Source organism: Pantherophis guttatus, chromosome 5, assembly GCF_059756535.1.
Source record: "Pantherophis guttatus breed Tessera chromosome 5, ASM5975653v1, whole genome shotgun sequence".
In the NCBI taxonomy this organism is placed as follows: domain Eukaryota; kingdom Metazoa; phylum Chordata; class Lepidosauria; order Squamata; family Colubridae; genus Pantherophis; species Pantherophis guttatus.
The window spans coordinates 72,734,400-72,756,493 of NC_142067.1; the positions used below are offsets into that span (position 1 = coordinate 72,734,400).

Here is a 22,094-nt window from a genome sequence, read left to right on the forward strand (position 1 = left end):
AGTCATATACTGAGAAATGCTTTATTGCGTGTCTGGAAGAAATATCAATATAAGTTAAATGAAAAAATACCTATATGGACAGCACCCAGGCACGCAATAGAGAATACGAGTATAGAATGTAGACAGGATGTAATTACGTATAAAGATATTCTCATTATGGAGGGAGGTATATTAAAATTAAAATCTGTGAATGTGTTGAAAGAGGAGAAAATAATTCAAACATGGTTTCAATATGTACAGTTACAAGCCAGATGGAGAAAAGACCAGAAAACTGGTGTTATACAAAGTGACGAAAATTTAATTAAACAAATTAGAGATCAAAGCCCAATGCATATAAAAAGATTGTATAATATACTGATAGAGATGGACTCGGAAACAGAGCTAGTTAAGGACTGTATGATAAAATGGGCGCAGAATTTTGAACAGCCAATAATGATGGAAACGTGGGAAAAAATATGGGTAACAAATGTGAAATTTACCAAAGCGCAAAATTTAAGGGAGAACTTTTATAAAATGTTTTATAGATGGCATCTAGATCCAAAAAAGTTATCTCGTATGTATCCGAATGTACAACCAAAATGTTGGAGATGTAATTGTGAGGATGCTACTTATTTTCACATTTGGTGGACATGTAAAAAGGTTAAAGCGTTTTGGATTAAAATTTGGTGGATTTTACAAAATATTCTTAAAAAGAGGTTGAAATTTACACCACAGCTGTTTCTTTTGGGTATAGTTACGGATTGTACAGTTATAGAGACTAAATTGATTTTGAATTTAATAACTGCAGCAAGACTGTTGGTGGCACAATATTGGAAGAAGCAAGGTTTACCTACAATCCAAGAGTGGACAATGAAAGTTATAAATCTAGCGGAAATGGCAAAAATCTCGGCGTACCTGAAGGATCATTCAAATGAAAGATATTTAAGAGACTGGAGAAGGTGGATAGATTATATTCAAAATAAATATCGGAATAAGAAATTGCAGATAGGTTATGAATGATTATATAGATATTTAGTGTGTCTTTAAGTAATAAAGCTAGGCGGGTAATTAGGGAATTGAAGAAACAAGAGATGTGAAATGTCATAATTGTTTAGATTAGGATTGATTATGATTGTTGAAGTTTATACCCTGTAATTTGTTCAGGGAAGGGGAGGGGGGGAGGGGGGAGGTTGAGGTAGGGATGGGGGGGGGGAAATATGTAAACTTTTTGTAAAACTTTTCAATAAAAAAAAAAAGAATGACAAGTGACCCTTAGAGGTTTTCAAAAAAAAAAAAAATCTATTCCTCTTGTCCTTCAAAGTCATTTCCTATGTCCTCTATAATTAATGACCTGCAGCTCAGATGTAATATGTAATGCAAGTTAGCACATGGGTCATTGCATAGCTTCTGAATAATCTTTAAAGGCATATGTTTAAAGACTGCAGTGGCCCAAATAGGTCATAATGTCAACACAACATAATGTCAACAAGTCCTGATGCTGTTGAAAGGACAACAGCTGGGCAAACGTTCTCCTGAAGGCAGCTCCCATCTTGCATCTAGTAGCAGCTGTGAAATCAAGATGATTCCCAATCATGAATCTTTTGTCTCAGGGGCAGCACCCACTGGCCCTTCAAGAGACCACAGCATAGCCAGAAAACAACCTAGATTTAAAACAGCTATTCCATCTTGTTCTAGTACATCTAGGATTTTTTTCCCATTTATATCCTGACAACCACTAAACACTGAAGTAATACTTTGACTGCATCACCAGGATGGCAATACATAATTTGGAATCACTAGCACATTTATTGATACCATATCCCAGGCAAATGGAATACCTCTCTCAATATGAATTTATTACCCCAATCCCTATTCCTTTAACAGTCCACAATATAAAGATTGGTGGTATTAAAAGCTATCAAGAAGGGCCTATCTTAGATACTATCCTATCTAAGTTCCATCAAACATCATCTAATGACATAACCAACTGACTAAAAAGGATCCAGATAATTAATTTCCTCCAGGGTGCTCTTGGTACAGATTTGGGATTCTATGCAGTAATGGAAGATTATTATAAACAAGACAGTTGACCAATAACCTGCCTTGCGTTAAAAGAGATGTAAGAATGATTCATCTCTCTTTCCATCATGAGGTGGGCCTTATTATTATTATTTCTATATAACTGTTCTTTAAATTTAAGTTTAAGGAAATTTACATGGAAATAATCTGAGTTATCTATGCATCAAATTACAAATTTAAAGCTATTCCAGCCATCTATGTGGTCAGTTGAGGAACTGACTTGAGTCCCTGTCAAATGTTAATTACTATCAGAGGTGGTATTTGACCAGTTCGGACCGGTTTGGGCGAACTAGTAGCGAAGATTTTACCTGGTTCGCCGAACCAGTAAATACCACCTCTGGCTGGCACCGCCCACACCCGCCCATTTGCCCACTCGCCCCTCACCTCTCCCCCCCTCTGGCCACTTGCCCCTTCTGGCCGCCTGCCACTCGCCCCTTCTGGTTGCTCGTTCCACCCACTCCTGCCCTATATATGTTGCCTTCGCCATGCAGCCCAGCTAATCGCCTCACCAGTCACCTCACTAATACCCACTCAGCTCAGCTCACCAAAGGTAAGCAATGCATGCCACCCGCTCGCCCTTTGCCTTGAGTTGGGGGGCTGGGGCCCCAGGGATGTGCCATTCCCTGAGGCCCCGGAGCCACAGCCCGCCTCAGCCAGGTCAGGGAATGTGCCATTCCCTGGCTCCGGCCTTGCCCCGGGGGTCCACCCGTTTGTCACCCGTCTTGGCCAGGTCAGGGAATATGCCATTCCCCAGCTCTGGCCTTACCCTAGAGCAGCCGCCCGCTCTCCCTTTGCCAGTCACATGGATTGGCCCATTTCCCCTCCTTCAGAGGCCCTGGCCCTAGCTCCACTCCCTCACCCATGACCGCCTCTTTCTTTCTCTTCCTCCTGCAGCAGCTGGTGGCAGAGGGGAAGGCAAGCCAGGGCTGAGCCATCGCCGCTGGGCTCCCTGCCAGCCCACATATTGCCCCCCTTGTCACGAGATGCCCTGCTTCCTCTCCCACAACCTGTTAATGGATGGATCTAGCCCAATAACTCACAAGACAAGTATAGTTATGAATTTTCCTTTATTCATTTCAGGCCTGATTTGTTCCCAGACCTAGTTAGCTTATCAGTTACTGACCTTCACTCCTTTCCATTACAGGTACACTTCTGGAACAGCTGGATCTCCACGTGGAGCAGCCTTATATACTAGGGAGGAGGAGCCAGAAGGTAAGGTGTGTCTATGGGGGTGATGGGGTGTGTACTTAGTTAACCCCTGCAGGACTATGGGGGCATGGGGTTAAGGGAGTTAGACATTTACCCTGACAAAACCCCCTCTAAATGTCTAACTGGTTGCGGGTACTTGACGTTTATATATACATGCCACATACAATGAACATGAGTTACATATGAACACATATTTTAGACATGAGGTAAGTGTGCTGCTTATGTGGTAAGGGTTTTGTGAGTATGTCAGCTGTTTGCTCTTCGGTATCACAATGTACTGCCTTTATAAAGCCAACCTCTGAGAATTGTCTCACATGTTTGCATTTGATATCAATGTGCCTTGATCGTTGGCCTACTGCGTCAGCTTTTGATATCTCTATTGCCGCCTTGTTATCCTCGTGAATAATTATGGGGTATGTTGGCTCAGTCCAAATGTTACTAATAAAATCATCAAACCATACCAAGTTATTTGCGGCCTTGGAAAGACAAACGAATTCTGCCTCAGTGGTGGAAGTTGCTACCAGTTTCTGCTTCCCAGTGTACCAATGAATGGGGCTCCCGTTAAGAAACAGTACATAACGTGAGGTACTTTTTCTACTCTTGATGTCTCCCGCCCAATCAGCGTCAGCATAACAGGTTAGTTTTGGTTTTGTGGCTGTTTCTGGTTCGAGACTCAGTTGTGCGTTGATGCTGTAATTGAGATAGCTGAGCAGCCTCTTGATGGCATCCCAGTGTGTTATGGTGGGTTTGCTTACATGTCTGGATAGCAAATTGACTGCCAGAACGATGTCAGGTCTGGTCCAATTGGCTATATATAGTAATGATCCTATGGTGGACCTGTACAATTTGTTGTCGTTAAATGGCTCAGATTCATCATACATATTTTTTAGGAATTCCGGTTGCATGGGGGTCTCGCAGGTTTTCGCCTCTGACATATTGCATTTGGATAATAGTTTGGTGATTTTTTCTTTTTGAGAAAGTCAGAATCAATCTTGCCCAGAGACTTTAAGGAGAAGTGGCTTCCTAGCTCGGTGGCGAATTTGTCGCATTTGTCTTTATGTTTGCCTATGTATAGAATATCATCCACATAGACAAGTATGCCCTCAAATAAGTCATTTCCCCCTTTCGTAAAAAAGCACTTGTAAAGCCCATGGAGTTGAGTGCCTTGGCTAGGCAATCATACCACCTTTTGCCCGATTGCTTGAGCCCATACAAGCTTTTATTTAGGAGCCATGTGGTGCTTTCTCCTTTGTTGTACCCTGGTTGCGCTTTTACGTATATCTCTTTGTCCAGCTCGGCATGGAGGTATGTGGTCTGCACATCAAATTGAAATACTTCAAGTCCCAGGATTGTAGCCATTACCAGAGTGCTCTTGACACTCTCAGCTCTGATGGTAGGTGAGTAGGTGTCCGTGTAATCCTCTGGATACTTCTGAGCAAATCCTTGTGCAACCAGTCTGGCTTTGTATAGCGCTTTGTTATTCTCCAGTGTTTTGATTCTGAACACCCATTTGGTTCCTATTGGTTTCTTACCTTCAGGTACTTGGGCTGGTGAGTACACATGTAGGTCCCTAAGGCTTTCCATTTCTTTATCCATGGCTGATTCCCATTTTTCTCTTTCCTCCTGGGGGAAGCTGAGTATGTCTTCGTAGGAACCAGGGGTGATGTCTTTGCAATTTATGTTCATGACGTAGTCCTCCAGTCTTTTTGGAAGTCTATTCCTATTGGTTCTAATGGGCCTGCTTGGAGATGCATCTGCTACGTGCAAGCGCTCGGCTTCCTTTTCTGTTAGGCTGTCTAGCTTCAAGGTGGGGTGTCCTTCTTTCCACACTTTGGTGTTTATCTCATGAAGTTTGGTTTTGATGTGTTCATCTTCCTTTATTTTCTTTGTGGCTATTTCATCTTGCCTTTGGTTGTGGTCGTGTGTGTCTTTGTTGATGAAGGTGTCGTTTGAGTGAATTTGGGACCAGTTTGTGTTCTCATGGAAGTCTGCAGATCTAGAAACAATAAATCTGTTATTGCTGTCAATGAACCTGTATGCTTTTGTGCCTGGCTCATAGCCCATGAACTTTAGTCTCTTTGATATCTTTTCCCCTTTCCTTCTTAGTTGCCTGGGGATGTGGACATCAGCTGGGGCACCGAACACATGTAGATGGGCTAGGTTAGGCTTTCTCTTATACAGCATTTTGTATGGTGTTTTGTTTATGGAGCTAGACCACAACCTGTTTAATGTGTAATTGGAGTAATGCAATGCCTCTGACCAAAAAGTCTGTCCCAACCCAGCGTCCTCCAAAATGCACCTCATCATGGTCTGCAGCACTCCATTTTTTCTCTCTACGACCCCATTCTGGAATGGCGAAAAAGGTGAAGAGGAGTAATGCGCCATACCCTGCTCCTTCAACCATTTTGTGAATTCCTTTGCCATAAACTCAGATCCCCTGTCCGTCATTATTTGTTTTATTTTTATGTTGTGTTGCAATTCTATTCTTTTGTGAAACTCCTTAAACCTCTGAAATACTTCGTTCTTGTGTCTGAGAGAGTAGACATACCCATACCTGCTGTAATCATCCACAATAGTCAGGAAGAACCTTTTTTTTGTGTCTGATGGATGGTCTCAGTGGCCCTACTAAGTCCATGTGTATTAGTTGGAAGGGGGATTCGGTGGTTCGTTCTGACCTCCTTGGCCTTGCCTTAACCTTAATCTTTGACCGTTTACAAATTGAACACTCCAAATAGTTTTCACAGTTTTTTACTTTGAGGCCTTCAGTAAATTCCGGCATTTTCTTTACAACAGGAAAGCTGATGTGTCCCAGCCTCCTGTGGAAGAGGTGGGCACAGTTGTCATGCATTGGTTTTCCCATGGATATAACATTTTTACTAATTGGTTTACAGTCATTTGCCCCTTGTTGCACCCCCTCTATTCCTGTGTTTCCCCTTTCCTCATTGTCTGCGCTTGCGTTAATGCTTCCCCTCTTATTCATGTCAGTTGTGAAGAAGGGCAGGCCCTTCCTTATGATTACTTCCCCAATCTTGTTTCCTTGCTTTAGTATGTAGGCTTTCCCTTCCTTGAATACTATCTCACTACCTGTGTCTTTTGTGAGTTTGGTGGTGGCTAGTACGTTATAGGGTATCTCTGGTACATACAGTACCCCCTCTATTTCTCCAATAAGTGGAATGTACACGTTTACCTTTCCAAGTACCTGAACACTGTTCTGATTGGCTACCTTTAATTTGAAGTCTGTCTCAGTGAGTGATTTAAATAGTTTTGGATCACTCGTGGTGTGATTTGTGGCTCCTGAGTCTAAGAGCCACATGTTCTTTCTCATCTTTGTTTTGGTGTCTGAGTCATCGTTACTAAATCCATACATGGAGCCTGGATTGCTGTCCCTGGAGCTACCCCTGCGCTCATGATACCTTCTTGGGTTGGGGGACCATCCACACCCTCTCTCTCTGAAAGGCTTACACTCTGGAGACTGTCTCCCCCTGTTATCGCTGTATCCCTTGTCTCTGTTGTTTCTGGGGCAGTCCCTCCTTAAGTGACCCCTGGATCCACAGGAGAAGCATTCTGGGGAGTTTCTGGCCCTATCCTGAAACTCAACCTTCTTTATGGGTCTATGATCCCTTCTGGACAGTTGGCGGTCCCTCCTTAAACTGTCCTCAGCTATTAGCCTGTTGGTTAGTGACAAGTGCTCTATGCTGAGGCTGTCCAGCTGGGTTATGAAGTTGTCCCAGCTGCTATCTAAGGAGTTAATGATGATATTCCCTAGATATTCTAGTTGTTGTTGCCCTGCTTTGACTGTAAAACAGACTGTGCAATTTTTGTATGACCTCAAAAACAGTTAAGTTGTCACCAATGGTGGGGTACATAGCGGGGGGAATAGTAGTCAACAGTATATAAAAAGCTTTGTGGTGAATGCAATCAACCTCTAATGACCAAGGCCTTTTTATTTATTTTATTATTTATTATTTTATTTATTTTATTTCTATACCGCCCTTCTCCCGAAGGACTCAGGGCGGTGTACAGCCTGATTAAAAGCACAAAGACAGACAGAATTTAAAATAAATTTAAATTATTAAATGATAGGCTCAATTTCAAACCCCAAATTTAAAATCCCATTTTTAAAACCCAATTAAAATCTTTACCTTGATAGCCCAGCTTGGCGGAACAACAAGGTTTTGAGGGCACAGCGAAATCCACGGAGATCAGATATTTTACGAATTTCTGGGGACAGCTCGTTCCAAAGGGCAGGGGCTCCCACAGAGAAGGCCCTCCCCCTGGGTGTCACCAGCCGACATAATTTGGCTGATGGCACCCTGAGGAAACCCTCTCTGTGGGAGCGGACTGGCCGGTGGGAGGCTACTGGTGGCAGAAGACAGTCTCAAAGGTATCCAGGTCCAATGCCATGGAGCGCTTTAAAGGTGATGACCAACACCTTGAATCGCACCTGGAAGGCCACTGGGAGCCAGTGCAGCTCACACAGGAGGGGTGTCATGTGGGCACAATGAGTTACGCCCATAACCACCTGCGCGGCCGCATTCTGGACCAGTTGGAGCCTCTGGGTGCTTTTCAAGGGGAGCCCCATCTAGAGAGCACTGCAGTAGTCCAGTCGGGAGGTGACAAGGACGTGAATGACTGTGCGCAAGGTGTCATGATCCAGAAAGGGCTGCAACTGGCAGATCAAGCGAACCTGATAAAAAGCCCCCCTGGCCACGGCCATCATATGTTCTTCTAAACAAAGCCGTGCGTCCAGGAGGACACCCAGATTGCTAGCGATGACGCTAGCTGACTATATCACAATGCCGGGAACCACAGCCACTCAGTCTTGGAGGGGTTGAGTCTGAGCCTATTTCTCCCCATCCAGACCCACACGGCCTCCAGGCAGCGGGACATCACATCAAGGACATCGTTGGGGTGGTTTGGGGTGGAGATGTACAGCTGAGTATCATCAGCGTATAGATGGACTCTCACCCCAAAACCACGGATGATCTCACCCAGTGGCTTCACATAAATGTTGAACAGAAGGGGCGAGAGGACCGACCCCTGTGGCACTCCCCATGCAAGGCGCCTCAAAGTCAACCTCTGCCCCTCTGTCAACACGAACTGCGAGCGGTCAGAGAGGAAGGAGGAGAACCACCACAAAACAGTGCCCCCTATTCCTAACCCCCTCAACCGCTGCAGCATGATACCATGGTCGATGGTATCAAAAGCCGCTGAGAGATCTAACAGGACCAGGACAGAGGAGCAACCCCTGTCCCGAGCCCTCCACAGATCATCCACCAACGCGACCAATGCCGTTTCAGTGCTGTACCCCTGCCTGAAGCCCGACTGGTACGGATCCAGATAGATAACTTCATCCAGGTGCCCGGGCAGTTGTCGTGCCACCACACTCTCAACAACCTTCGCCACAAAACGAACGTTGGAGACCGGACAGTAGTTGGCTAATTCAGCCGGGTCCAGGGAAGGCTTCTTGAGGAGGGGCCTCACCACCTCTTTCAAGGCAGCAGGAAAGGCACCCTCACTCAGAGAAGCACTTATAATCCCCTGGAGCCAGCCTCGTGTAACCTCCCGGGAGGCCAGTACCAACCCAGAGGGACACGGGTCCAACAAACATGTGGCGGCACTAATCCTACCCAGAACCCTGTCCACATCCTCGGGAGCCACAGGATCAAACTCCTCCCAGATAGTGTTCTCAAGACCTACCCTCGTCTCCTCCCCTGGACTCATCCAGTCGGAGTCCAAGCCTTCCCGAATCCGAGCGACTTTATCGTGCAGGAATTGCACAAAATCCTCAGCTCGACCCTGCAAGGGATCTTCCCGCACTCCCCCCCAAAGAAGGGAGTGGGTCACCCTAAACAGAGCGGCTGGGCAGTTCTCTGCAGATGCGATAAGAGCAGAAAAATAGTTAGATTTTTGTCGCTTTTATCGCCACTAGGTAGGTCTTGATATAAGACCTCACCAGTGTCCGGTTGGAATCGGATCAACTAGTCCTCCAAATGCTCTCTAGGCGTCTTTTCCAATGCTTCATCTCTCTCAGCTCCTCGGAGAACCAAGGAGCCAATTGAGATCGGCATCGGGTCAGAGGCCGCAAACACACAACCCGGTCCAAAGCCCTGGCGGCCCCACTCTCCCAGGCGGCCACCAGGTCTTCAGTCGAGTCGTGTGCCAGAGTCTCAGGAAATGGCCCAAGCTCCGTCAGGAACCTTTCGGGATCCATCAGGCGCCTGGGATGGAACCATCTGATCGGTTCTGTCTCCCTGCGGCAGGGGGAAGCGGCAGGAAAGTCCAAGCGAAGAAGAAAATGATCTGTCCATGACAAGGGTTCGATATCTAGGTCCCCTCTACCAAGATCATTCAACCACTGACCAGAGACGAAAATCAAGTCCAGAGTGTGTCCCCCTATGTGAGTGGGGCCCTGAACTAATTGGGTCAGGTCCATGGCCGCCATGGAAGCCATGAACTCCCGAGCCACCTCAGACGCCTCACCTGCAGATGGCAGGTTGAAATCCCCCATGACAATAAGGCTGGGGGTATCGACCGCCACCCTGGCGATAACGTCGAGCAGCTCGGGCAGGGTCGCTGCCACGTGTCAGGGAGCCAGGTACATAGTCAGCAAACCCATCTGCCTCCCACGGCCCCACTTCACGAGGAGGGACTCACAGCCGGCTATCTGAGGAACAGTGGTCTCCCTCAGACTAAGACTTTCCCTAACAATCACCGCCACTCCCCCACCCCTCCCCTGAGCCCTTGGCTGGTGAAATGCGCAGAAACCTGGTGGGCACATTTCGACAAAGGGAAACCCCCCCTCGTGGCCCAACCAGGTCTCCGTAATACCTGCCAGGTCTGCACCCCCCTCCAAAATAAGATTACAAATGAGGGGGGCTTTGTTAGCAACCGACCTGGCATTACATAACATCAGCCACGGGCCCAGGGCCTGTTTTGAGGGCCTGTTAACTAGAAAGAGTGCATTTTCTTTCATGAATGCAATTTGTAATTGTTGGCTCCACTCAATGAGATTCCCTCCATCTATCTGCAATTTTGGTAAATTAATAGTCACTGTCCCTGAATTGTTATAAGAATTACTCACAGGAGGCAGCTGTCCATGGTCCAGGATATGGTTAAACTTGCAATAAGGCAATGGGATGTTTGATGCGAGTCTATACTGACTTGTCTCTATGTTTCTCATATCTCTTGCTATAGGTGGTGACTGAGCATGCACGAAGCTCATTTTGCGCTGGAAGCCATTGTGAGAAGAGCTCGTTGCTGTGGTCCTCGGGCCTAGGCCTAGGCCGGCTGGTGGGAGGCTGGACTCACCCCTGGTGTGTCCGGAGTCCTCCCTGGATGGCAGACACCATTGCTGGGCGGCTAGATCCCCGGCGAAGAATGGGAAGAGGTGAAGAGGCGAAGCGGTTGCAGGTTGGGGACCTCTGAGGCTCGGCGGCGCAGCAGACATAAGTCGAGGATCCTCGGGGTCCTAGGGAGCGGTGGCAGCGGTGGCGATGGCTGTGGGTCCCGGTCGGCGATTACTGGTCTCTGGATGGGGAGAGAAGCCTGGTCTCGGCTTGTCGTTCGTTCAGAACTGCGATAGGAAATAATCACCAGTAACGCACAGAGAATCAGGGTTTACTTTGGCAATGATAAGCTTGCAATCAAAAGTAAAGTACAAGTCGGTGTTTTGGTTCAAAGTCAGCGCTGGGTGTAATCACACCACAGCGCTATTTAACAAAAACTCAGCCCCTTAAACATACATCCAGTGATTATCAATCAAGCACCCCCCCACTCCCTTAACAGTAACAGCTGCGAGCACCAGAGCAGCGAGGACAGCAGAATCGGAGAGGCCCGGCAACGTCATCAATCATTACCTGAATGCTGCTATCCAGGAACTGTTTGTGTGTTCGCTGCGGCTGCTTATCTCCACTCCTTCGTCTCCCACACCCCCCATCGATGGCGAGCTCCGGTAGGACTCGACAGGTGGCCCCCACTACCAGGAGCTCACCTATAAATAGAAAGCATACAAATGTTAGTCACTGTTACGATCCTGCATTAGGTTTGTCTGGGTATTTCCGATGGAACCGTTGTATCAATCGGGCAGCGTGAACATCGGGTGCTGCCACCCACGAGGCCTGTGTTACAGGGTATCCTTTCCACCGCACAAGATATTGTAACATCCCCCTATGAGCCCTGGAGTCCAATATTCGGTCTATCTCATATTGGTTGGTATGCACGGGACCCGGTGGAGTAGTCGAGGTACCTGGCCTTTCTATCGTCACCGGTTTCACCAAACTGCTATGGAATACGGGATGTATCCTATAATACGCTTCGCGTAGGTCGTGTTTCGTAAAGATACGACCGGTGGCTAGGGCAGCTAACAGGTCCTTCATTAAGGGAAGTGGATAGAGGAGCTCCACACACACTGCATTGATATCTCTGAAGTCAATGCATAAGTGTAAACCCCCATCTTTCTTCCCACAAAACAGGACAGGGGCAGCCATCTTTGATCGACTAGGTGTGATAAAACCCCGGGCCAAGTTCTTGTCTATATATTTTCGTAATTCTTTTAGTTCGGGTTGTATCATTGAATACATCCGGGGCTTGGGTAGCTTCGCCCCGGGTATTAACTCAATACTGCAATCCGTAGGCCGGTGAGGGGGCAGGGTCTCACATTCCTCCTCACTAAAGACTCTAGCGAGATCCCTATACACATTAGGATACGTCCTGTCTGCTGGTGGGCTCTCTGCTTCTATTCCCCCTGCTGGCTCCTTTTCCTCCTTGGTGGGGGGAGGTCCCAACGGTAATCGAAGTTTGCGAAAAACCCCTTCCCACCATATTGTAGGAGCCCACTTGTCCAACCATGCTAATCCTAAAATCACTGGTTCTAACATTTTCTCCACTATAATAAACCGAATAGTTTCGGTGTGCTCCCCAATATCGAGGTGCACCTTTTCTGTTATATGAGTCACTGGTGCCCCTCCCAGCAATGAACCATCCATTTGTTCAAAGGTAATAGGGGTTCTCAACCGCACAACCCGCAGCCCAAGTTCGTCAACTATTGCCCTACGAATTAAACAACGAGTACACCCTGAATCAATCAATGCCTCATATCGGCGTCCAGTGGTTGCCCGTGGGTTTCGGAGTACGACTGGTACCACAAAAGGTCGGATGGGGTCGCTCACCATCGGGTCGTGTGGGTCCTCATCGTCGTCATCACTATCCTCAGCCACAATCGGGAATTTTTCCGCCACCACTTTCTTAGTATCTGTAGCCAGGGGATCCCTCTCCATACAGGATGTTCGAGTCATTTGGGACCGTTCGGATGTTGGTCGGCCTCTGCCTCTCAACACAGCTCTAGGAGGGGGGTTTTGGTCCGAGTTGCGGGGCATGGGATGAGGACAGTCGGCTGCTCGATGACCAAGGCGATTACATCTGAAGCAACGAAACGCAGGCCGCTGGATCCTTTCCCCCAAGCCAGAGCCAGCATTCGGTTTAGTCTCCTTGGGTGTTTGTGTGTGTTCTGCTGGTCGTTTTCCTTGACTTGCAACCCCTTCACCCCGAATACGGAATTCTCGGAGACCGATATCCAATTCGATGGCTGCCTTGTACCACACACTCAACTTGGGGGGCAAGCCCCGGTACACGCAGGCTTGCCGTAAATCACGGTCTAGTCCTTTATGGAATTGGTGCACCAGAAGACGTTCTGGCCACCCCACCAACCGAGCCGCAATCTTTCGGAACTCCTGTACATATTCCTTTGCTGGTACGCCCCGTTGCTTAAGCGCAAACAAATCCCCCTCTGCAACCTGGGCGCTTGTTTCGTCTTCAAATCTGGCACGAAGAGCCTCCAGAAATCGTCCCATGTCCATGAGTTCCCTTGCATGTTTAGCATGGAGGCCTGCCACCCACTCAGCCGCTTCTCCCGTCAGGACCCCCGTAACAGCAACCACCATAGCCCACTGGGAGGGATACCACTGTCCATATTGGTCCATATGGCTTATCACTTGGCTTAAGAAAAGAGCCACTCGTTCAGGGCTTCCGTCAAAGGAAGTCTGCAGGGCAGGCGGTCCCCAAACGGCCTATGGGACCCACAGCCCCGGCGGGGCCCCCGGAGGCCAAGGCATGGGGCCTGGGGTCCTCGCTGCTCCAGTCGCTCTCCTGTCCTGCCTAGGTCGGTCCCTCGTCGCCCCGCGACCCCCAACAGGTAAGCCCCCTGCCAATTGCGTTGGTTGGGGCTCAGGACCGGCTCCAAGGTCTCCCGACGAGGCACCTTGGTCTTGTTTTGGAGGGGGTTGGTCCATGGATCGTCTAGAGGTCCGCTCCATCCTCAATTTAGGGCTTGTGAGCCAGAATTGGGTCTCCGAAGCGGTCACCCCTGTATCCTGCCAAGAAGAACCTGGAGGCTCCAGCCCTGCAACCCAGGGCTGCCAGGATGGGGCGTCACGAAATCCAGATTCCCCAAAACGCTCACGTAGCATATCCATGGTGCTGGGACCGGATGAGGCAGGATACCCCCAATCCCCTTCATCCTCCTCAGTCCATCATCTTTCCCTCCAGCCCTGGAAAGACGCTCCCAAGCGAGGGGGCGTTGGCATCCGCGGCCCGAGGAGAACAGAGCTGTGCCACCAATCCCCCGTCCGAGCCCGTTGTCCTGGAAAACTCTCCTCCTCCGGTCGGGGCGGGGCGCTCTTGGTTTGCTTGACTTTTGGTTTCACTGCCAACTGTTCCACACTCTCCTTCACCTCCTCTATCAGTGGTTCCTCCCCCTCCACATCTCCACCACACTCCTGCTCTTCCAAGGCCATCCCTTCTGCCATATCCCCCTTTGCTGCAAAGCCACAGGGACTCCTCACCTCTTGCGAAAAGGAACCAAGCGCTGACTTTCTCTTGGCTTGTCATTCGTTCAGAACTGCGATAGGAAATAATCACCAGTAACGCACAGAGAATCAGGGTTTACTTTGGCAATGATAAGCTTGCAGTCAAAAGTAAAGTACAAGTCGGTGTTTTGGTTCAAAGTCAGCGCTGGGTGTAATCACACCACAGCGCTATTTAACAAAAGCTCAGCCCCTTAAACATACATCCGGTGATTATCAATCAAGCACCCCCCCACTCCCTTAACAGTAACAGCTGCGAGCACCAGAGCAGCGAGGACAGCAGAATCGGAGAGGCCTGGCAACGTCATCAATCATCACTCTGAATGCTGCTATCCAGGAACTGTTTGTGTGTTCGCTGCGGCTGCTTATCTCCACTCCTTCGTCTCCCACACCCCCCATCGATGGCGAGCTCCGGTAGGACTCAACACCTGGTGGTGGTCGCAGGGTTGCTAGGTAGTTGGTTTTCTTTCTTGCCCCCGGGTCTCGCGTCATTGGTGCTGTGGGTGGCGAGTTCGAGTTCTGCGGTTTGTTGGTCCCGCAGGTGGCGATGCCTCTGTGCTCGTTTCCGGGGCTCGTTGTTTCCCTGGTCAGTGTTGGGCCGGTTGCCTTGTAGTGGTTAGCTGCCCCGATGCCCTTCCGTTCCTCGGGGTTCTTCTTTTGGTTCTTGGCTTGCGCGGTAGTTTTAAAAGGGGCGCCAAATGCTTCGGGCTTGGTGGGCAGGCCCTTGTTGTGTTGGGTCTGCTCTTCGTAGTCGTTCTCGGGGTACCCTGTGTAAATATCGGGGTTCAGGTCATTTCCTGCCTCGAAGTTTGAATCCCGGCTTCTCATTGGTTGCTGGCCATTCCAAGATGGCCACCGGGAAAGTGGCGTGAAAATGAAGCTGTTTTCGTCCGCTACCTCTGCTGGGGGAATTCTTTCCCTTACCGGGCTGGTGGCTTCGTTGGCTTGCTTCTGGATCTTTATCGCGGCTCCGTGGTTCTCCACGAGGCCTTGGAGTTTCGCGATGAGTTCTTCTTTGCTGGTGGTCATCTCCAACATTTTTGTAGGGTATCCCTGAATTCATCTTCTTCCTGTGGTTCCTCTCTTTCACTGTCGCTGGCTTCTTCCTGAGAGTCTTCATCGTTGGAGGGTGAGTTCGGGTAGGCATCCTGCTCACTCTCGGCTGTTGCAGTCTCAGCTGTGGCGCCTTCGGTTGCCTGCAGCTCTGCCATCATTTTCGAGTATGCTCTTGTGTTTACTCTGCTTTCTGTTTTAGAGTAAACTGCAGATTCTGTCATTGCTCAGAGTCATGAGCAACCATCCTCTGCTACCATATTGTTAATGGATGGATCTAGCCCAATAACTCACAAGACAAGTATAGTTATGAATTTTCCTTTATTCATTTCAGGCCTGATTTGTTCCCAGACCTAGTTAGCTTATCAGTTACTGACCTTCACTCCTTTCCATTACAGGTACATTTCTGGAACAGCTGGATCTCCACGTGGAGCAGCCTTATATACTAGGGAGGAGGAGCCAGAAGGTAAGGTGTGTCTATGGGGGTGATGGGGTGTGTACTTAGTTAACCCCTGCAGGACTATGGGGGCATGGGGTTAAGGGAGTTAGACATTTACCCTGACACAACTACCTCTTTCTTTGGGCTTACCTTCCTTTCACAGTGGCTGGTAGCAGAGGGGAAGGCAAGGTCTCTTTTTTGATGCCACTGCAAGAAGCCTCCCAGCACTGCCTCTTTGCCAGCCACTTCCCAGCAGCGGCAGCTGGCTGGAGGCTGCCAAAAACTACTGGAGGTCTCGAACATGCCAAAAAAGCCACTGCAGTGCTATTGCCACCCTGTTCTTCGTGCCAGCCATGCACACGCATCCCATTGCCTTTTGCGTAGCAGGGCTGGTTGGGAGCCCAGCGGCGATGGCTTATCCCTGGCTTGCCTTCCCATCTGCCACCAGCCGCCGTGGGAGGAAGGTAAGCCTGAAGAAAGAGGTGGTCGTGGGTTAGGAAGCGGGACTAGGATCGGTGCCTCTGAAAGAGGGGAAATGGGGCAATGCATGCAACTGGTGAAGGGAGAGTGGGTGCTATGCAGGAGGAGGTTTTTGACAAATTAGGCCAGGCCTGGGCAGAAAATAGGTAGAAAGAAAGGCTGCAATAGCTGTAAATTCAAATTGTTTTCCTACCAGGTTTTGTGGGCGTCGCTTGGGGGGGTCATGTGACTGAGTGGCCATGGTCATGGGTGATGTCAAGTTGGCCATGCCCACTCAGTCACATGACCCCCCCAAGCCACGCCCACAGAACTGGTAGGGAAAAAAATTGAATACCATCACTGATTACAATGTTATACTTTCAGCAGTAAATGTATGATGTAGGAAACTAGTTGTGCTTAAATGTTCGCAGTGGAATGGTTTTGGTATACTTGTAGGTTGTGGGGAATAGTTGAAAGTGTACTGTGATGGAATGTAGTGGGCTGGGTTCCCACAAGGAAGGGAGTACATTCCAGAGGAGTAAGAAACAACTTAGTTCATATAGTTTATATAGGAGAAAGAGGGTAAAAACATCCCCTCTCTAATGGTTCTCTGAATATAGGTTAGCAGACTATTTCAGTTTGGCAAGGTACAGGTTTGGAACAATAAAGAAATTTGCTTAGAAGAATCACTACATGTTCTGCTTGGTTCTTGGGGCTTGACATATACCTATGTGTTTATGAATCAGAGGCACAGAGTTAGAGATCAAATGGATTGGAAAAACACTTTTCTATACAATTTCTTTTTCCTTTCTTTTTTTTAATAAAATAGTTTTCATTAAGCATTTTTCATCTTTAAAAACAGAAAAAGCAGGAAAAAAAACAAGACAAACATAACAATGTATCATATTTTTACAGCTTTCATAGTTCTTCTACTTTACCTTTCTATCCTTTATAACAACTATAACAGCCGTTATAACCATACTAGCTATGTATATTATATTTTATACATTTATACATTTTATACATTATACTTACATAATCAGTAATTTAACTTTGACAGTAATTAATAACTTTAATTATTATTTAATCAATATTTATTTAAAACTCCTATTTCTTATTTAGGTTTCTATTTTCTAGCCACTTGTACATTATATTCCATACTTTGTAGTAGTCCAAATCTTCTCTTTTCTTTATTTCCATAGTCATTTTGTCCATTTCTGAACATTCAAGTATCTTTTTGATCACTTTTTCCTCTGATGGAATATTAATCTGTTTCTAATTTTGTGCAAGGGCAATCCTAGCCACCGTTAATATGTGTAGTATTATATATTGCAAGTTTTTTTTCATTCTTGGGTCTAATATTCCTAATAAGAACAGCTCCGGTTTAAGTTCTATCTTTTGTTGCGTAATTTCTTCCAGCCATCTCTTAATTTTACACCAGTATTTTTTTGTATTGGGGCACATCCACCATATATGGTAGTATATTCCTAATTTATGGCCGTATTTCCAACATTCAGGAGATAAATTTGGAAACATTTTGGCCAATCTCGCTGGGGGCAAATATAAAACATTTCATACAGATTTTCTTTATAAGATACTGCCATCGTAAATTTGTAATTCCTTTTCCATAATTTATCCCATTGTACTAATTCTATATTGTGTCTCAAATTTCTGGCCCAACTAATCATTGTCTCCTTTACTGTCTCTTCTTCCATTTTGCATCTTAAAAGAAAGTTGTAAATTTTAGTAATCATTTTTTCCCCATTTCCCTGTAATAATTTATCCGTTTCCAATTGTTCCTCATAAATACCATATTGTTCCCGGTCTTTTTTAAATTGTGTTTTGATTTGTAGATAGGGCCACCATTCCATATTTATTCCTTGCGTTTTCAACTTCTGAACCAATTTTAGTTCTCCTTTTTCATCTAGTAATTCTTCATAACTCACTGTTTTACTCAGATCTTTGGTATTTGGTGTATCATTGCCTCCATCGTTGATAACCAGATTGGGATTTTCCTATAATGATTTTTTAAAAAAATTTCCCAGACTTTTAACAGAGCATCTCTTAATATGTGCCTCTGGAAGTATGAGTGGAATTTATTCTTTCCCTCCCAGAGGAAGCCATGCCAGCCAAGTTGGAGGTCATGGCCTTCTATCATTACTATTTGTTTATTTTTTAGTTGAATCCATGAGCCTTGTCAAAGCTGCTGCCTGATAATAAAGCTCCCAATCTGGGAGACCAAAACTACCCTTATTTCTACTATCTTGTAGTAGTTTAAGTTTAATATGTCATTTTTTCCCTGACCAAATAAATTTTGACAGCATTTTATTTAATTGTTTAAAAAAAATTCTAATTTTATCGGCATTGTTTGAAAGAGAGAGAGTAATTTGGGTAATATATTCATTTTAATTGTTGAAATTCTGCCAATTAATGATATTTGTAATTTAGTTCAATTGTGCAAATCTTTTTGTATTTGTTGTAGTAGTTTATTATAATTGTCTTTTTTTATCGTAATACACTTTGCCGATAACCATATTCCCAAGTTTGTTTATTTATTTATTTATTTATTTATTTATTTATTTATTTATTTATTAAATTTATATACCGCCCTATTCCTGAGGGACTCAGGGCAGTGAACAGCGAATGATAAAAATACATGTAATACAAACGTTAATAAAAAAACCAATTAAAATATACTAAACACTCTGGTCCTAGATAATTCAAGACATCCCAGTTTAAAATAAAATCAAAAGCAATATAAAGGGAAAGTTAGGCCAGGCCGGCCTGCTGAAACAGGAATATTTTGAGGGCACGGCGGAAAGTGCGCAGATCCGGAATCTTCTGTATCTCTGGGGGGAGCTCGTTCCAGATGGTGGGTGCCCTCACAGAAAAGGCTCTCCCCCTGGGGGCTGCCAGTCAACACTGTTTGGCTGATGGCACTCTGAGAAGCCCCTCTCTATGGGAGCGTACTGGGCAGTGAGAGGCTATTGGTGGCAGAAGGCGGTCTCGTAAGTACCCCGGTCCTAAGCCATGGAGCGCTCTAAAGGTGGTAACTAAGACCTTGAACCGCACCCGGAAGACCACAGGGAGCCAGTGCAGCTCGCGCAGGAGGGGAGCCACATGGGAGCACCATGCTGCTCCCATAACTACCCGCGCAGCCGCATTCTGGACCAGCTGGAGCCTCCGGGTGCTCCTCAAGGGGAGCCCCATGTAGAGAGCATTACAGTAGTCCAGGCATGAAGTGACGAGGGTATGAGTGACCGTATTTAACGAGTCCCGATCCAGAAAGGGCCGCAACTGGTGAATCAGGCGAACCTGATAAAAAGACCTCCCGGCCACAGCCGTCAAGTGTTCTTCTAAAGACAGCCGTGAGTCCAAGAGGACACCTAAGTTGCGAACCCTCTCCGTGGGGGGCAATGACTCATCCCCAATAGTCAGTGATGGCACCAACTGACTATATCGGGACGTCGGAAACCACAGCCACTCGGTCTTGGATGGGTTGAGCCTGAGTCTGTTCCTCCCCATCCAGATCTGTACAGCCTCCAGGCACTGGGACATCACTTTAAGGGCATCATTGGGGTGGTCCGGGGTGGAGATGTATAGCTGAGTATCATCAGCATACTGATGATACTTCACCCCAAAACCACGGATGATCTCACCCAGCGGCTTCACATAAATGTTGAACAGAAGGGGTGAGAGAACCGACCCCTGTGGCACCCCACATACAAGGGGCCTCGGGGTCGACCTCTGCCCCCCTGTCAACACAGACTGCGACCAATCAGAGAGAAAGGAGGAGAACCACCGCAACACGGTGCCCCCCACCCCTAACTCTTCCAACCGGTGCAGCATGATACCATGGTCGATGGTATCAAAAGCTGCTGAGAGGTCTAATAGGACCAGGACAGAGGAGCAACCCCTGTCCCGGGCCCTCCAGAGATCATCTACCAATGCGACCAATGCCGTTTTCATGCTGTATCCAGGCCTGAAGCCCGACTGGAACGGATCTAGATAAGCTGATTCATCCAAGTACTGAGGAAGCTGTCGTGCTACCACACTCTCAACAACCTTCACAACGAAGCGAAGGTTGGAGACTGGACGGTAATTAGCCAACACTGCTGGGTCCAGGGAAGGCTTCTTGAGGAGAGGCTTCACCACCGCCTCTTTCAAGGCGGTGGGGAAGGCACCCTCTCTCAAGGAAGCATTTATAATCCCCTGGAACCAGCCTCGTGTAACCTCCCGAGAGGCCAGCACCAGCCAGGAGGGACACGGGTCCAATAAACATGTGGCCACGCTCAGTCTGCCCAGTATCTTGTCACGTTTTCTGGAGTCACAGAATCAAACTCTTCCCAGGTAATATTCTCAAGACTTGCCTCCATCCTCCCTCCCGAATCTACCCAGTCAGAGTCCAAATTTTCCCGAATCTGAGCGATTTTGTCATACAGATATTGTACAAAGTCCTCGGTTCTACCCTCCAAGGGGTCCTCCCGCACTTCCTGGTGGAGCAGGGAGCGGGTCACCCTAAACAGGGCGGCCAGGCGATTATCTGATGACGCAATAAGAGTGGAAAAATAGTTACACTTTGCCGCTTTTATTGCCACCAGGTAGGTCTTAATATGAGACCTTACCAGTGTTTGGTCAGATTCAGAACAGCTGGCCCTCCAACTGCTCTCCAGGCGTCTTTTCCGGCGTTTCATCTCCCTCAGCTCCTCGGTGAACCAGGGAGCCAGGTGAGATCGACGCCGGGTTAGAGGCCGCAAAGGCACGACCCGGTCCAAAGCTCCAGCGGCCGCCCTATCCCAGGCAGCCACTAGGTCTTCAGTCGAGCCGTGTGCCAGAGCCTCGGGAAATGGCCCAATCTCTGTCTGGAACCTATCCGGGTCCATCAGGCGCCTGGCGCGGAACCACCTCATTGGTTCCGCCTCCCTGCAGTGGGGTGTGGCGGTTCGAAGGTCAAAGCGAAGGAGGGAGTGATCTGACCATGACAAGGGGTCGATCGCTATATCCCCTATCTTGAGACCACTCAGCCACTGACCAGAGACAAAAACCAGGTCCAGCGTGTTTCCCCCCCGTGTGAGTAGGGCCATGAACTAATTGGGTCAGGCCTGAGGGTCTGTGCCACCTGGGGAATGAGAAGAGCATTGGGGGCCAGAGCGTGCCACCGCTTGAAGACAGCGAGCGCGCACTCCCGCAACTTGATGTGGCCCCCTACTCCCTCCCTATCTGCCCCTCCCACCTACAGTACTGATGTAATGTCTATCAACAGCACAAGCTCTAACCCTCTCCTTGGCCCCGGATTCTGCATCTCCTCCGCCGTGCTCTTCAGATGGACTAGATCCTGTCCCTCGTGGGTTAATCCCTGAACCCATACAACCCACCCCCCTCCCGGGAGGCCCCCCAGCCTCATTATTTACATTGGAAACCACCCTCCTCCCATATCCCCTTAAAATAGAATTTGAAAAACTATCTAAAAAACCCCAAAGCTTCCGGTTCTTAGCATACCACCTCTTGGGGTTCCAAAACCCGTCCTCGAGGGTGGACCTAGATAACTGGGAGGGCCAAACTTGCGAGAGGGGGGAATCTCGCAGTGCTAAGAGATCTGTTATTGAATACATCGGAGGTGAGATAGAATTGGAGGCGATGAAAGGCCATTTTTTTCTTAAGGTGTTAAAGATGGTTTAAAACAGATGGTTAAGTGTGAGAAAAATAGGAATTATTCCTGTAAAAGCATAACCTGAGTTACGCCATTTTGAAATCATGTTAAGGTTTTGTTTTACTTTGTATAACCTGATTATATAATTTAGCTGACATTTAAGAACATGAGAAAGGAAATGTGTAATTCCTGTTTTTGAGAAGATGTCTGTTTTGCAGGAAATACGTTCCTGGGTTAACTTGCCCTTATTAATTAAAGGAAGTACGCAATTGATGTTTTTGAGGGGTATTTCTGTTGGGAATTGGGGAATTTCCAGGGTGGAATTATGTACTGCATATGTTATATAAGATGTTATGTAAGATCT

The 22,094-nt window shown here is 47.4% G+C and overlaps 1 long non-coding RNA gene across 1 annotated transcript in view; it reads left to right on the forward strand.

Annotated features, from left to right (window-relative positions):
- LOC132712490 (uncharacterized) overlaps positions 1-11,560 on the forward strand; it is a 59,467-nt gene extending 47,907 nt beyond the window's left edge. Inside the window, exons 2-3 of the long non-coding RNA XR_009623141.2 lie at positions 3,203-3,270; positions 10,465-11,560. This is a non-coding gene — a long non-coding RNA (uncharacterized LOC132712490). The remainder of the gene's footprint in view (positions 1-3,202; positions 3,271-10,464) is intronic.
- The last annotated feature ends 10,534 nt before the right edge of the window (positions 11,561-22,094 follow it).